Here is a 17,031-nt window from a genome sequence, read left to right as displayed (position 1 = left end):
AATTAGGTTTGAATCAAATTTCTCCTCCCTCCCTCCCACTGGGCTCCATGCTCTTGGCACAACCATTTACATTAAGGAAGGAGAAAGAAAAACACACATGCAGACGAATGTAAAGAAGTTGGGTCAAGATTTTTCCTTTAAAAAAACCCCCACAACCTTTGCATTGAGCCACCCCACCCCACCCCCATCTTTTCCCTCTAAAAGTACAGTGATAATGAATGTGCCCCATATGCCAAAGTAATTAGCTCACGCTTCTGGAATTGCTGATGACTATATTGGCCTAAACTCTGCAACTATTCATCTCTTCGCAATCCATTCATACAGCTGGCACAGATTATTCCTACTCAGTTTTGAGAAGTTTGCTGTATATATGGGTAAAAAAAGCTAAGTTACACTAAGCAATCCTAAGCAGGTTTGCATGAAAGTAAGTCCAGCTGTGTTTCAGGAGGCAAATGTGTGAAGGATTGCAACCCTCAATGGACTTTCATTTCTTCATTCATTTCTTCATAGGTGGCTCTTAAGTATCAAATATATTATTATGCACACCCCACATTCCCAAGTGGTGAGAAGTTCCGTGGTCGGTGCTTCCTTTCGGAGGAGAAACTACTGGAGATTCATTGCAGGTTGAGCATAGGTGTGGGCTGAGAATATATTGTCCATGTTGGAAAATCCTACACATGAGTCAGAGTGACACTGGCCCAGGAGTGTGCCTGTCACACAGAGCATCACCAATGGGGTGGGGCTCACTCTGCACATTCCTGCCTGCTTCAGCACAAGCTGAACACCCGAAGAGGGCCAACAAAGTTCACATAAAGGCTTTCACAATCCAATTGTCCAAGGATGAGCATTGCAAGTTCTGTTTACATATGTACCAGAATGTGCCTTCTGCATGTGAATGAAAACACTCACATTTTCAGATGCCCCTGGTGGTGTTGTTCTTTCACAATGAAAATATATAGTAAAGCAAGCCCATGAATATAGTGGAGTTGAAACAATTAAACCATAGAGCACCTGCCTAGAAGGTCTCAGTTTCAATCCTGGGACCTTCAATCCAGAGCGCCTCCTGGCTGAAATTCTGGAGAGCTGCTGCCAGTTAGTGTAGATCAGTGATGGCCAAACTTGGCCCTCCATCTGTTTTGGGACTACAACTCCCATCATTCCCTAGCCAGCAGGACCAGTGGTCAGGGATGATGGGAATTGTAGTCCCAAAATAGCTGGAGGGCCAAGTTTGGCCATCACTGGTGTAGATGATACTCAATGGCAATGTCCATCAACTTTTTTGGGGGGGCGCCCTCAAATATTTTATTGGAGGGGGCAATGCCCCATTGGCCCCTAGGAGTTAGCTCCTAGGTCCAAGCAAGATGTGCAAGGATCTTCTAAACATTGCCAAACATACGCCAAACACTCTGTTGACATTCTCCAGGGAAGAACGGCTGAAAACGTTCCAAGGAATTGTGACAATCCCGGATTGGGTGTCCTAAACAGCGTGAGGCATTTCCCTTCTGACTGCATATTAGCATATTTGAAATTCTCTGCAGGGAGTTCAGACAGAGGGCACTGTACGAAAATACGCCTTGTGCTGTGTTGAGATTTAAATAGGGGTACCGTTTAAAAGCCCACCCCACCCCTTTTTTTAGCTTGTTTGGATGCTGTCCCATTTTATCTCTCCACCTAGTAGATATAATCTACTGCAAATAGTGTTTGAATAGTACAGAGATTATTAAATTGCAAAAGTTGATTTCTAAAAGCAGCCTATTACCCTGTTCAAATACTCTAGCATTAGATCTAAGAGGCTCCTAAGTGGACTAAGTAGGCATTTTTAAATAACACACATTGTTCAGCTATGGTTACCCAAATTCCAATCTGACATTTAGCACTTAAAGAGTTTAGACAATCCAGACTCTCTTATCAGCTCCCAGACAAGAGCACTAAATATCATGCAGGCTTCCTTTGGCTTGTAACCACAAGGTTCACGGACAATGTAATGCAGCCTGGGATTGAGTGCTTAAGATATTAGGGGGGAACAAAGAGCGCTCCATTAGCAACTCTGGGACTGTCTTTGGGTGTGTTGTGCAGACCTGCAGATTGGTTTGTATCAAAATCTGCATGACAAGGGAATGTGCATTGCTTGGAATGTCTTTGGTGGGTATGAGGGTCGTGTCCACACTGGCCTATTTTGTAAGGGATTGGTGTTGAATGTATCATGATATATAATGATGATGATGCTAAAATCTAGCTCAGTTTACTCCTCTTGTGCATATTATTCTCTTTACTAATAGAGATCTCCCACCATCATCACTTTCCCTTGATTAACAACCAGCGTACAGGTTATCAACAGTATGGATCCATCCCTTGCCACTCTACTTTTGGATCCAGGAACCGATGACAAAGTGTCTTGCAGCCAGAGGTTGTCCAACTTGGGTGATGTGCACTAAATGAAAATGAATCCAGTTCATAATGAAGAAGATTTTAAGTTGAGCTCATATAAGAAAGCAAGAGAAGAGCGTCAACCAGTGCTTTTTTCTGGGGGGTATGCAGGGGTACACATACCCCTAAACATTTTGTGAGTCTTTGTACTTTTGTCCATTTGCTGTATTTATTTTTCCCAATTTGAACTATAAAATTGTGGTTTTCTTGAGTCAAAATGAGAGTACCCCTAAACATTTGTAAAGGAAAAAAAGCACTGGAGTCAACTAAGTATCTGACAGCTTTAAGTGGGACACCCTTGAATTCCAAAATCCACCCCAGCTTCTGTCTGACTCCCAGGGTGTTTCATTTTGGCTCCCACGAGTGCATGGCCCCCAAATTCCTAATGGAAGCCTCAATGAGCAGGGTGATTTCCATAGAATCATAGAATCATAGAGTTGGAAGAGACCACAAGGGCCATCCAGTCCAACCCCCTGCCAAGCAGGAAACACCATCAAAACATTCTTGACATATGCCTGTCCAAAGAAGGAGACTCCACCACACTCCTTGGTAGCAAATTCCACTGCCTAACAGCTCTTACTGTCAGGAAGTTCTTCCTAATGTTTAGGTGGAATCTTCTTTCTTGTAGTTTAAATTCCTTGCTCCGTGTCTGCTTCTCTGGAGCAGCAGAAAACAACCTTTCACCCTCCTCTATATGACATCCTTTTATATATTTGAACATGGCTATCATATCACCCCTTAACCTTCTCTTCTCCAGGCTAAACATACCCAGCTCCCTAAGCCATTCCTCATAAGGCATCATTTCCAGGCCTTTGACCATTTTGGTTGCCCTCTTCTGGACACATTCCAGCTTGTCAGTATCCTTGAACTGTGGTGCCCAGAACTGGACACAGTACTCCAGGTGAGGTTTGACCAGAGCGGAATACAGTGGTACTATTACTTCCCTAGATGCTATACTCCTATTGATGCAGCCCAGAATTGCATTGGCTTTTTTAGCTGCTGCATCACATGGTTGACTCATGTCAAATTCCCCTGATCTGACGAGGTGTGCTTGCACACGAAAGCACATACCAATGACAAACTTAGTTGGTTTCTAAGGTGCTACTGGAAGGAATTTTTTTTATTTTGGTCATACACCAGGATGCATTGGCTTACCTGCTTTCCCATATGATTTATATTTATAAACAAACAAACATCAAGAATTCAGTCAAAATATGTTGATTTGAGAACCGGGGTTGGGGTGGGGAGGCAACCGCACCTGAGTGATGACTTTGCTGGGTGTAAAAACTGCAGACAAATTGTGGTCTGTTTAAGCCCAGGAAAAAACGGGGTTCCTTAATTTAGAGAAGGGTTGGAGACATTGTAGTCTTCCAGATGCTATTAGACTTCGACTCCCACCATCCTGACCATTGGCCACACTGGGATGAGGCTGAAGGGAGTTGGAGTCCAGAAATGTCTGGAGGAGCCATGGGTTAGCCAGCTCTTATTTAAAACATTTCTCGTTCATTTCTGTAGATATGCATTCTGCAAGAAACCTCACTCGAAAAATCAACAGAGGACATGCGTTCATCAGGAAGAACAATGATGGAGGCAAAAAGGGATTATTTGATTATCCTTGTTTCCCACACTAATTCTCGAAAGCATAATTGGACTCCTGGCACTTGACTTGGGTGGCCTGTTTCATCTCAAGATATTGATATGAAGAGACAAGGAAGATATTTATAGGTAGAGATGGACAAATGGTCACTTTCAGTTTCTGGCTTTTTCCCATCTCAAATTCATTTTGCCACGTTTCCACATAAGTTTGCAATTATAATTCTTTATCAAATTTCTATACTGACCCTCATCTGGGGATCACGGGGTGGTTTTCAGTTTAAAAACACAAAACACATAACACAGTAGCAAACAAAAACAATACCCCCACACCCAGTTTAAAAAGCCATAGACTAGCCACAGGCCTGGGAGAAGAATTTTTTTCTCTAGTGCCTAAAGATATGCATGAAGGTGCTAGGTTAACCTTCCTGGGGAGAGTATTCCACAAATGAGGAGCCACCACAGAAAAGGCCTGTTCACGTGTTACTGCGCTCTGGACCTCTCATGGAGGAGGCACACACACACGCACACACACACACACACAGTTGCAAACAAATTTCATTAATATAATGCATCTTATATATGTTGTCTTCCCATATACAGTATATGTGTATGTTTTAATGCACATTGACACCTGAGGGTGTATGTTTTTAGAAACCACCTTATTTTATTTTATTTTTGGTTGTAAGTTGTTTCTATTTATTTGTTTATTTCATAAGATTTATATACTGCTTGATTGTAAAAACACACACCAAAAAAAAAAAAACCAAAGGAATTTCCAAAAAGAATCAAATAACAATATTAATTGTTCTCAATATTGTGTTTTAATGCTGTAACCCCAGCCTGGGACCTCACAGTGAAGGGCAGGTTAAAAACAAACAAACAAACAAACAAACAAACAATAATTTCCATTCATTGTTTGGACAACTCACACAATTCAGAAAAGTGCACAATTTGAAGGATAGCAGGTTTTTGTTTGTTTGCATATTGTTTCAAGAAGGCAAATAAGGTAGAGATTCACATTAAAATGTGAACCAAATTGAATTTCTCCCCATTCTGTCCCAGAAACCCAAAAGGAAAACAGCCGTTATTTCCAGGGGGCTTTAAAGATGCCGGAGATTGAAGAACGTGATATGAAACTGATTTTGTTGGAAACATCTCTCGACTCTCCCCATATGGGTTTCTTTCTTTTGTTTTTGTGTTTAAACATATTTTTTGACATTGTGTACAAGAAAGGATTGTAATTCAATTGCTTTGTCCAAAATTAGATTATTCTGACATTGTTTATGCCATTCCTCATCCTACAAATTTGAAGAGGGGACTAAGTGCTGTTTGTTGGGGTTTTTGATTTACTGTTACTGCAGTGTGCTAATTGTTGTCTCTAAATTTATTTATTTCTCTCCTCTGATGTAATAAAGCTGGGGATAGTTTCATATATTTGCTTAGTTTCCATAATTGATTCTGCTGTTCATAGGGAGGAACAAGGCACTGGTCTGGAGCTGGCAACTGAACTCCTTCCCCTTACTTCCTCGGACAATGTAAGAAAGAGATGCTCTAGCTTAGGGACAGCCACCACGGCACCCTCTAGATCCTGTGAACTACAACTCCCATTATCCCTGAAAATTAGCCATACTGGCTGGGCCTGATGGGAGCTGTAGTCCAAGAACAACTGGAGGTTATTGCAGTGGTTGTCCCTGCTCTAACTAGGGTTGCCAGACTCAGTAGAGGACAGGACTTCTATGCCTTTAGTTGCCCCGCTCTCTTTTGAGTCTGGAAACCTTAAAGAGAAACCAGCAGACCCTTTGCTTGGAAATTAAACAAAGGGTCTGCTGGTTTCTCTTTAAGATTTCCAGACTCAAAAGAGAGCAGGGCAATTAAAGGCACAGAAGTCCTGTCCTCTATTGAGTCTGGCAACCCTAGCTCTAACTTGTATTTGTGATCCAGGATGGCCACACTAACTCATGTTTACAACGGTGTCCTGGCTGAGATCTTGTACAATTAAATGTGAGCGTTTACAAACTAGGGATCCCTTCACACACATTCAGCTAGGTGGAGGACATTTCCCTGTGGTAATCTCCCATATGATTGCCTCATTGGCTGAGCTGCTCGCATAAGACTTTCCCACCCAATCATTGCCCTCTGTGGTTGGGTGTGATGATAAGCAGATTCATGGTCATGGTATTCACATCTATATCTCAGCCAAGTTGGGTTACACCACAAGAAAATGGCTTCTATGTTGTCTCTAAGTATGTGTGAAGGGAATTTGGGTTGAGCTTGGCAAATATGAACCAACTCCCTGCGTCAAACTGGATCGTAATGAGCTAAGTTCTGGATCTGGCATTGTGCCAGAGCTGTTACACAATCATCTGTTTGTGTGTGTTGAATGGTAGCTTCTGTGTGCTGGTATATTTGTGTGAACACATTCTTGAAGTATGTTGAGAAGGCGATGTAGCAGATTTTTGTTCAGGCAAATGCTTTATAGAACCAGGGATTTGCAGAGAGTTCTTTCGTTGGTTAGGTTTCCTTGTTTGATTGCTGTTTCCAAGTAGTTTTACCTGCCCTGACCCAAAGCCTTTGATGATAAGGTTCCCCCCCCCCCAAAGCAAACAAACATCCAGGTCAGAGAATTAATGTAAGTAAAACAATATTTTATTCAGGATGCACACCATTAATTATTCCCGCGTTTTTGTAGGAATAATAGAACATCAGCAACCCTTTCTTGTCCGTCATAATGCCAAACTAGCTGTAGTTAAGCATATTTCTTTTGCATTTAAAGGTGAATTCAAGTTAGTTTGGATCTAACATGGGGCTGGAAGTTAAAGCTGGACAGCACTTTATCCATCAAAGTAGAGTTCAAAGTAAAAAAAAAAATTGCTACTATAAAGTAGCTGTTTGGAAGAGAGAGCAAAACCCCCAAATGACCCAAACTTCAAAAGGGACCAACGTCAAGCAGTTGCATTGAAGTTCCCTTAATAAATAAACATTTGAATCTGGAAGGAACATTTTCACCTTTCTAGCTTGACAGCTGACCATTGCAAGCTCTCCACTGATATTTTATGCAGTAATTACTTCCCTCAGTGCAGAAAGCTTTTCTACTCCAATAAAATTAAATACAAACATGCTTTCTCTCTGTTTCTCTCTCTCTCTCTCTCTCTCTCTCTCTCTCTCTATATATATATATATATATATATATATAAATTAAAGAGGGAGAATATCTCTGTCAAAGCTCTAGTGTATGTTTGGGACTCACAACCGTGATCCTCTGCTTACTTAACCCAGACAGCAATATTTTTCTTCTCTTAATTCAGTTCAGTGTATCGCTTTGATTTAGAAAATCCCAACATCGTAGCAGCTTGTAAAGATGTGAGTACAGTAGTTAGTAGAAAGCCTGCTTTGAGTTAAGGAATGTCGGGGAACTTTGGCACGGCTAAGAACAATGAGAAGCCTGGGATCTTTTGATCTCGAAGCCCACTCAGAGCCGAGGCAGCGGCTCACAGCTTTTGGCATATGAACCACTCCGAGTGGGAGGAAACATCTCATCCCTTTGCCCCAGATTTTAGCTCTGGCACTGGTTCTTGTGCAGTCTTTGCTGCTGTCTTTCAAGCCCTCATTTCAGCACTCTGAGGGTAGAACAACATTTTACAATAAATTTGGGTGGCCACTTATACATAGTCAAGGAGGAGGACAAAAGCAGGTGCAGATCTGCATACGATTTGCCAAGGCTACTTCACATATAGAAACACACACTGAGAAATACTGGCTGTCCTTTACATGGAAATGCAATCACCCCCGCAGTGAAGCTCACTGCACAGTGAAATGGGATCGGGGCTTCTCTGTGGTGGCACCTCAGTTATGGAACTCCGTTCCCTCTGAGGGCTGATGTTGTATATTTTACAGTGCCGGCTGAAGACTCGCTTCTTGGCCTGGACCTTCGAAGGGAATGGAAAGCGTAGCCTGCTGGAAATGATGGGCTTCCAACAGCTATACTGTTATATTCTCATATCTGTGCTTGATCTTTTAATTGTTACTTTACTGCTTCTGTTTTAAGGTCTTATTTTGACTTGGGATCATTATATTGATCAATGGCAGGCTCAAAATGGAATAAAATGAATGAGTGACCAGGTGACCTGCATGAAACCAGCTGAGCAATGCTGCCCCACCTCAGCCACCCTGCTGGCTCCTAGGGCTACTTCCAGTATTTTACCTGTAGCACCACATATCCCAGAACATCAGCCTCTGCATCTGGATAGCATCTCTGTGATGGCTCTCCATCCATCTCAGTTACAAGGCAGGCCCTGTACCTTGAGTGCAAGTGCTTCATTGTCATTGCTGACCTCTGATCTTCACTCGGTGCAAAGGGGCTGTCAATTGAGAGCAAAGAGAGTTTTGCAAAAGCGTCCCCTGCAGTAACATCAGCTAGCTCAGTCTGATAAGTTATTTTCACTGCTGCCTAATGTGCTTTATGCTATCTGTTCGGTCCCAAAAGAAGCATTTGTTTCTGGGCTCCCCACATCCCCTTTAGCCAAAAAGGTAATAACCAGCTCTTAGAGACAGCATGATGGCCTGGATTTTCTTGGCACCGTGACCCATCAGTTTATTGTCATGTGAATTTTGTACCTCAGATCTTCTTGATAGCTGCCAGTTTCGTGCATCTGACCCCAAGGGCCAGACAGAGAGGGTTGGAGGTCGCATTTTTCTGAGGTTTTCCATCCCTGGTCTACGTAGCTCTTCCTCCCTGCCCCATTTGCCGTTCAAAAACAATCTCCTATAAGCTGCTGCTTGTCCTTAAAGTGCTATTTGCACCAAATTGCTTGGGGGCAAAAGCACCTTGGTGAGGACAATTTGGGGGGTGGAATGGGGAAATGGTTAAAATACGCCTCCTACCATGTCAGACTCCTGAGCGAAACACCCGCCCCCCAGCAGCTTATTTTCCTAAAGAAAGTGAGTGCATGCTTGTAAGCATGACATAACATGTCGTTTGGCCCTGAAAACCTGACCTCTCTAACAATCCCTTTCATTTTAAATGGGATCCCAGTCAACTTCTCTCCCACATGCGTCTTTCAGGACAACAGGACTGCAGGCGGCGACACTGACGTCATACGGATGAAGCCACGTACCCTACGAAATGAACGCAGGGCCTTCTGCCAATCGCTCCTGACCTAGCGTGAACTTGGAAACGCTATATTTTCTTAGAAAATCAAATTTAAAGAAAGATAGAAGGGTTGTGAAAGAGTTTTAAATGGAACGATTTTAAGAGAAGCCAGCTGCGGTGGAGAAGAAAGAGAAATATGGAAGCACAACTCCAACAAATGCTTTATTTGTTCACATGACCGGCACAAATGAGGGTTCCTGCCTCCTCACAAATGGAGACACTGTCTTTGGGTAATTGGTCGCTTATCAGAGAGTTCCCTGAATTCCTCCTTAAAGGCAGCCTGGTCTTCTTGGGGGACAGTGTGGTGCCAGAAGAAGTTGTACAGAGCCTTTAGCTGCACCATAAACAGAGCCAGAGGGGTTTGATGTGGACACAATGCGTAGCTCTCATAAGAGTTTCTTTATGTTAAGAGTTTTTGACTGCTTGGTGCTCCAAAGAGCCAATTATGTCAGCACTTCATGTTTATACTGCAACCTTGGAGGGAAATGTGCTTTCGATGGCACCATGTTCAATCTGGAGCTGCACTAAATGCTTTCCTAGTTCTCTTTTGGGGTGCAAGTAGTATCTTCATGGAGACAGAAATATTCCCACCCAAAAATGTTAAATTAGAGAGAATCTTCACTGCCACCAATTTTCCCTACCTGCTACTAATTCAGAGTCTCCCCACCTTTCAGAGCTTCTTTCTACTTTCTAGATCACAGCCAGTTAGGGATCACGTAATGGACACAATAATGTGATGATCCTACACAGCAATGGGGATGTAGGGAATTGCTGATGCCATTGAGAGCAATCAAAGCTGATCAGGGCATTTTTCCCCGGACAGGTCATGTAAGTGATCCTAGTTAATCAGGGATGATGTAATGATGAGCGTGGTGGCATCAGGGGGATTCCCCTGCTGAAAGAACCCTCCACTGACAACACAAGGCAGACACCAACCTGTTCCACAACATGCCAGAAGGAGTTGCATTACCCCACATGCATGCACAGCACTCAAAACCTCTGTGTTACAGCACTCCACTTCTCCTAACCTTCTGCTAGAAGCTGATTACGATGGGAAATGTGGTAAGGCCATGTGGAATGCCCCCACATCTAACAAGAGGGAAGGGGAACTTGTGGCCATATAGGTGTTGGACAATAACCCCAGCCAGCATGACCAGTGGTCAAGGATGATGAAGATTTTATTCTAACATCTTGCGGACACAGGTTCCCCATCCCTGATTTAGGGAACAGCTTCAGAATTTATCGATTATATTTGCTGTCGTGAACGAGCCAGCTCCCAGTGAAGGTTTGCAGCCAACTGAAGAAAGCAGCCAGGAACAGAGAGGGTTAACTGCCAGTCAGGATGAGCATCGGCTAATGCCAACTCCCCGGCCCCTTGGAATGCCAGTTGATAAGGGAATGGCTGAGAGCGGGCCGGAACCCAGCCAACGCTCTCAGGAAGTGCAAACTGGCGTGAACAGAGAAGGAAGCAGTTTGTCAGAAGGGGAAGAGATTGGAGCTGATCCAATCCCTCCTAAGAGTTGACTAAGGGGAGGGCTATTGGACCGGAAAGAAAGCAAGAGATGCAAAGTGAGAAAGTTCTATATCAATCAATCTGATATAGAACTTCCTCACTTTGCATCTCTTGCTTTCTTTCCGGTCCAATAGCCCTCCCCTTAGTCAACTCTTAGGATAAATGATTGGTTTCAATATCACCAAATTAATGAAATGTATAAAATGGACAAAAAAGTTGGTTTTCAAATGAAAAAGTCTAAATTGGAAACGAATTTGTTAGATTCAAAGAGTAAGAATTTATCAAAAATGTATAATTTATTGTTGGAATGGCATACGAAAGATGAGCAAACAAAATGTGTGATGATAAAATGGGCAAATGATGTAGGACATAACATTATGGTGGAAGATTGGGAAAGATTATGGAAGCAGAATATAAAATTTACCGCATGTACAGTTTTAAAAGAAAATTTAATGAAAATGATGTATAGATGGTATCTGACTCCGGTAAAGTTAGCAAAGATTTATCATAAACAAGATAATAAATGCTGGAAATGTAAAAAGCAAGAAGGAACTTTCTTCCACATGTGGTGGACATGCTCCCAAGTGAGAGACTTTTGGGAAAAGATTTATAATGAACTGAAAAAAGTGTTGAAAATCACCTTTGGTAAAAAACCAGAGGCCTTCTTACTTGGGATAACAGGAGATGATATACCTAGGAAGGATGTTACTTTCTTTCTGTATGCCACAACAGCAGCAAGAATTCTACTTGCACAGAATTGGAAGAATGAAGAAATACCAACAGTGGATGAATGGCAGAAGAAGTTGATAGAATATATGGAAATGTCTGAACTGACCGGGAGACTGCGAGATCGAAGTGAAGCAGAAGTGGAAGAAGACTGGAAGAAATTTAAAATTTATTTAAAGAATAAGCATATAATAGATTAGAATTAGTGGAAGTGAGGGAGATAAACAGAGGTTGTAGATAAAACTATGGTGTAAAATAAGTATTGTTAGAAATTGATGACAAATTAATTAAGAAGAAAGATTTGGAGAGAATATAAAAGGTTAAGATGTAAAATATATAGAAATAAGGTAATATTAAGTAATAACTAGAAGTATATAAGATTTAGAGTTTACTACTGAAGATATGTAAAGAATCGCAGAAGGAGGAGGAATGAGGAAGTACTGTAAATAGATTAGTAATAAGGGTTATTTTTTATTTTTTTATTTTTTTATTTTTTGTACTTTTTGTATTGTCGTTTTTTTCTGTTTTGTATGTTTTATTTTTTGTTTTGTTTTGTATTTTTTAAAATGTTTTTTTTAATTGTTTGAAAACCTTAATATATTATTTTAAAAAAAGAGAGAGAAAAAATTCTATATCTTCTGTAACCGGAAGGAGTCTTCAGAAAAACCTTCTCCACTCTAAACTAACCATCACTTTTCCCATCCTGGCATTTTGTCACACCTGAGATTTGCTTTTGCATGGATTGGGTAGATCGGAGTGGACAGACAGTAGATAGGGATCTACTAGTTGTGAACCGCCCCGAGGTCTACAGGTATAGGGTGGTATACAAATTTAATAATAATAATAAATACTAGTAGATCTCTGAGTGATTTGTAGCACATCAGCTAGGACTCCTGGCTCCTAATTGTTTAACAAATTGCAGTGACAAAACTGACATGTTTTCACCAAAATTAGGCAAGTGAAGCAAACTTGCCAGGAGTGTGAAAAGGGCCTGCAAGCTCAGTTCTGTTATGGTACTGGAAACAAATTCCTAGGCTCAGAATGACCTGAGAACATGCTGCCTGGTGCCCATTGGGTGGAAGACAAGGAGCCCAAGACAGTAGGTGGAGCTAGAGCCAATGACAGACAGAGCCAGGAGTCGGCTTGCCCCTGAGGTAGATGACATGGATTAGGCATGTAAACCATCTGAGTTGCCTGACCCCTATAAACTTCAAGAGACAGTAATTTACGTTTTAACCCCACCCAATAAAAATCTCTTATCGTTATCAGTAGGTTTTGGAGATGGCTCTTGTTTTGGAGGAAATCTCATTTTTTTAGAACGTTAAGGGGGAGGTTCGCTTTTGTTTTACAGCGATGCATTTGCTTTCATCAGCAAATATCGTAAATATATAGTAAATCCCTGGCTATTACTGTATGCCCTTAAAGGACGTCTTTAGCTGAAAATGATTAAGTCCACATGTAGCCAAGGGGAGATACGTCCCTGCTAATTAGACAAACTTTAGGGACCCTTTAGAGCACCAGTCGGCCCAAAAATATTTTAAGGATTTCAGCTTTTATAAAGATGCAAGTGAAATCTCTTGGAGTGTAATTTATGCTGCTGACAGGAACCACATATATAACATCAGGAAGTCTGGTTTTAATTCATGTAATATTCTTCAGGAGGTGGGTGGCTTAGCTAATAAAGCTGATCTTTCACCTTTAGAAGCAGAATGTGTTCCCATGTTGAAACATGCCTGCATTTAATTTGGATACTTCTACTTATAATGGTTACCTGCTGCCCTACGAGACTCAGAATTGTATTTTGTATGTATAACACAAGCTGGCAGGGCAGGGAGGGGGAAGACGAGAGAGAGCGGGGGGGCAGGCATCTAAAATGTTTCAAATGGACATGGCAAACTACTAACCTGAGAGGAAGCAGCAGTGAGTAAATAAATAAATAAATAGGGGAAAGTGGAATAGGCAGTTTGGGAAAGAGCCGGAAAAATATATATCCTTGTTATTGGGGGGGTCACCCACAGCTAGGTTCAAGGTTTTCAGATCAAAGTTTCGTGTTTGCTAAAATATCACATCTTTGGGTAAAAAGAATGAATCGGGATCTTGTGAGACATGGTGAAAGCAACATTGTGTTTGTTTTGGGTTCAAGGGATTACGCAATGCCTTTTCTGTTAGCCCTGATCCTATTTACCAAGAAGTAAGTCCACTGAGCCTAGGACTTGCCAATCAGAAGGTCAGCGATTCGAATCCCTGCGACAAGGTGAGCTCCTATTCTTCGGTCCCAGCTCCTGGCAACCTACCGTAGCAGTTTGAAAGCACGTCAAAGTGCAAGTAGATAAATAGGTACCGCTCCGGCAGGAAGGTAAACGGCATTTCCGTGCGCTGCTCTGGTTTCGCCAGAAGTGGATTAGTCATGCTGGCTACATGACCCGGAAGCTGTCTGCGGACAAACGCCGGCTCCCTCGGCCTATAGAGCGAGATGAGCGCCACAACTCCAGAGTCGTCCGTGACTGGACCTAACGGTCAGGGGTCCCTTTACCTTTATCTTTACCTTTAAGTCCAAGCCAGTGGGACTCCAGAAGGGCTGGGATAGCGAGGCAAGAGAAAGTAAAAAACGTTAACACTTTCTAAGTTTTTTCCTAGCGCTATGAAACATTTTGAATGAGGCACACTGAAATTCTCCACATTGCCATTTGGGATATGTCGGTTGAGAACCATTGAAAAAGCCACGTAGGCGTGTGATTGGGTCTCTTGGTAATTTTCTTCTTTTAAAAGTTGCCTTTGGAGGACAGCGGCTCTGATTTGGATTGGGAATGGGGTGCTAACCTTCACACACACACACTGTGGGCCTGCTCCAAATTGCATCCTTGTGGAGCAGCTGCTAGCCACAGATTGGAAACATACATCAATATGGGTAGGCTGGACAAGTGGCCAAAAGAAGATACAGATTTGCATAAAATTTGTGTGTGCCAATGCTAATGCACAGGGAGCGAGAAAGAGAGGGAGAGATGTTGAGAACCAATTGCTGTAATTTAAACAGAAATCCAGCACATCTCACCCTAGTGTGGACGGCTGTGGCCAGCTGACTTGTGCAGCTGCTCGGTTTGCTGCCCAGGTGCTCACTGTTAAGATACACAAGGCAGGCTAGCTCAGAGGACTTGGGGCTACTGCCCTGTCCCCCATAGCTGCCTAGCTCAACCTAATGATAGGGCCCCACCTCACCCTGCAAAAACCTGCTAACGATATTGAGGCTCTCTGTTATGGAAGCAGCCTTAATAACAGTGAAGGGGGGCTCACAGACCCTGGGGGATTTAGCTGTTGGCTTCTACGCTGGTCTCAGCCTTTATTGTCTTGAAGGGGCCACGCCAGACACTTTCATCTTCAAGGCCTCCTCAGTTGTTTTCATCCCCTGGAGGAATGGATGGAGTCTGTCCCAAGCTGAAGGGCAACATGGAATTCTTTGATTTCCTGTAACTAAGACCCTTTGGTGCCAAGCAATGGTTCTAAATGTTTCCCGTTGTATCGAATGTTTTGGAAAAGGATATTCTCCTCATTAGTATCATATGGGGTCGATTAAATCGACTAACTTGGTTTGCAGAAATGAAGTCCCGAAGAATTCAAGACGTTTGTTGCTTTGGGTCTTGTTACTTGCCCTACGAAGGGAAGGAGCTGGCCCTGGTCCCATGAGGGCAGGAGTAGCAGCACCTGCATGTTCTTTGGCTCCTAGTCAATACAGTAGTTGCCTAACTCTTCCTGGGTGTTTGAAGCAAGTAGAAATGGTGATTGGAATGGTGGCCTTTGAAAACGATCCAAACTCTTTCTTTGGTAAGCGCAGTCCCACGTCCCATCACTTATGCCAGTCAAAAGCTGGAATGGTCAAAAGGGCAAGTTCCCCAATGGGGACCAGGCACAGAGCAGGACCTGGGGTTGGAGAGATTGGAGGAGGTAGAGCAGGCTTCCTCAACCTCGGCCCTCTAGATGTTTTTGGCCTACAACTCCCATGAACCCTAGCTAGCAGGACCAGTGGTCAGGGATGATGGGAATTGTAGTCTCAAAACATCTGGAGGGCCGAGGTTGAGGAAGCCTGTGGTAGAGGCACAGCTTGTGAGGGGACATGTCGGTTGAAGAAAAGAGTGCCTTCTGTGGATCCAATTATCTATTTCTTTTTACCAGTTTGAAGGAAACTAGGCTGAAGATCATGCAGCACATTACGGAACAACTTGAAAGACATTCTTCCACTTCCTTGCTGAGACCATATCGTGCCTCTTTAGCTGGAATAGAATTTCATACTTCACCTATGTCCTATTTTATGTAATTAGCCCTCACCATGTGGTTCCTATTGATCCATTTCAGGAACACAGAACATTTGCAAACTTTATCTCCGTCGGTCACCGTTTTTCTTCTTCTTCTTTTTAAGGCCTTTGGTTTTTTCCCCGTAACATAGTGCCTGGCATGTATTGTTGTCATAAGACGCTCATGATGTGAAGGACGAGTGCTAAGGGAAAGTCAAAGAGCAGGAGAGAGAAAACTGTGCCAGCTTAAGTTCTGCTACAAAGTCACTTGTGTGTCTATGCAGCTGTAAGAACATAAGAACTGACACATAGTTCAGTGGCAGGGCATCTGCATTGCATGAGGAAAATCCTAGGTTCAATCTTCAGCTTCTCTGCAAAGGGTTGGTAGAGAACCCTGCCTAAAATCCTGGAGAGCCACTGCCAGTCAGAGCTAGATGGACCACTGTTGAAGTATCATTGCTTCAACACTGGTGATCTTTGCTTCATCTAGTACACTGATATTAGTTTGCTTGTCTTCCCAAGTGATGTGTAAAACTTTTCAGAGACACCGTTGATGGAATCTTTTGAGAAGTTTGTAAGTGGTCCATGTTTCACAAGCATACTGTAAGGTTGGTAGTACAATAGCTTTGTAAACAAGCATTTTGGTTTCCCTGCGAATGTCCCGGTCCTCAAAGACTCTGTACTTCAATCGGGAGAAAGCTGCACTCGCAGAGCTCAGGTGATGCTGGATTTCGGCATCAGTGTTGACCCTTGTGGAAAGATAACTGCCTAGGTAGGAGAAGTGGCCGACATTTTCCAATGTTACACCATTGAGTTGGATATGTGGCACTGCAGAGGGGCTATTTTGTACTTGTTGGTGCAGCACTTTGGTTTTTTGGATTTTGAGCGACAGGCCAAGCTTTTCATAAGCTTCTGCGAAGATATTTAGGATGGTTTGGAGGTCGTCCTGTTGGACGTGCCTGTTTTATACAAAGGAAAGTAAGTCAAACTGCATCCTCCCCAACATCAACAGTGTCCCATGAGAAGCCCACAGCAATTTAGGCTTGACACACATACAGTACTAGATATTATTGATCTTCATTAGTTTCAAGGTGAGTAGAACTTAGTTGGATGCCACCCATTGTTTTCTAATGGCTATTTCTGCTTCTCTGTGTTTTCAAATTGTTTTTTCTTTGCTCTATAATAATCATAGCATACATAGAACAAGCATTAACAAAGCATATGCATCCTTTCAAGTACATTGAACATGCAGGTTATTGGAGGTTTTCAGCAATGTGGATGTGGATTCTTCTCCTCTGGTTTCTTATAGGTGTGCCCAGCTGGCTAATAACCCT

This window comes from Zootoca vivipara, chromosome 12 (assembly GCF_963506605.1).
Source record: "Zootoca vivipara chromosome 12, rZooViv1.1, whole genome shotgun sequence".
NCBI lineage: Eukaryota > Metazoa > Chordata > Lepidosauria > Squamata > Lacertidae > Zootoca > Zootoca vivipara.
This window is presented reverse-complemented; position numbering follows the sequence as displayed.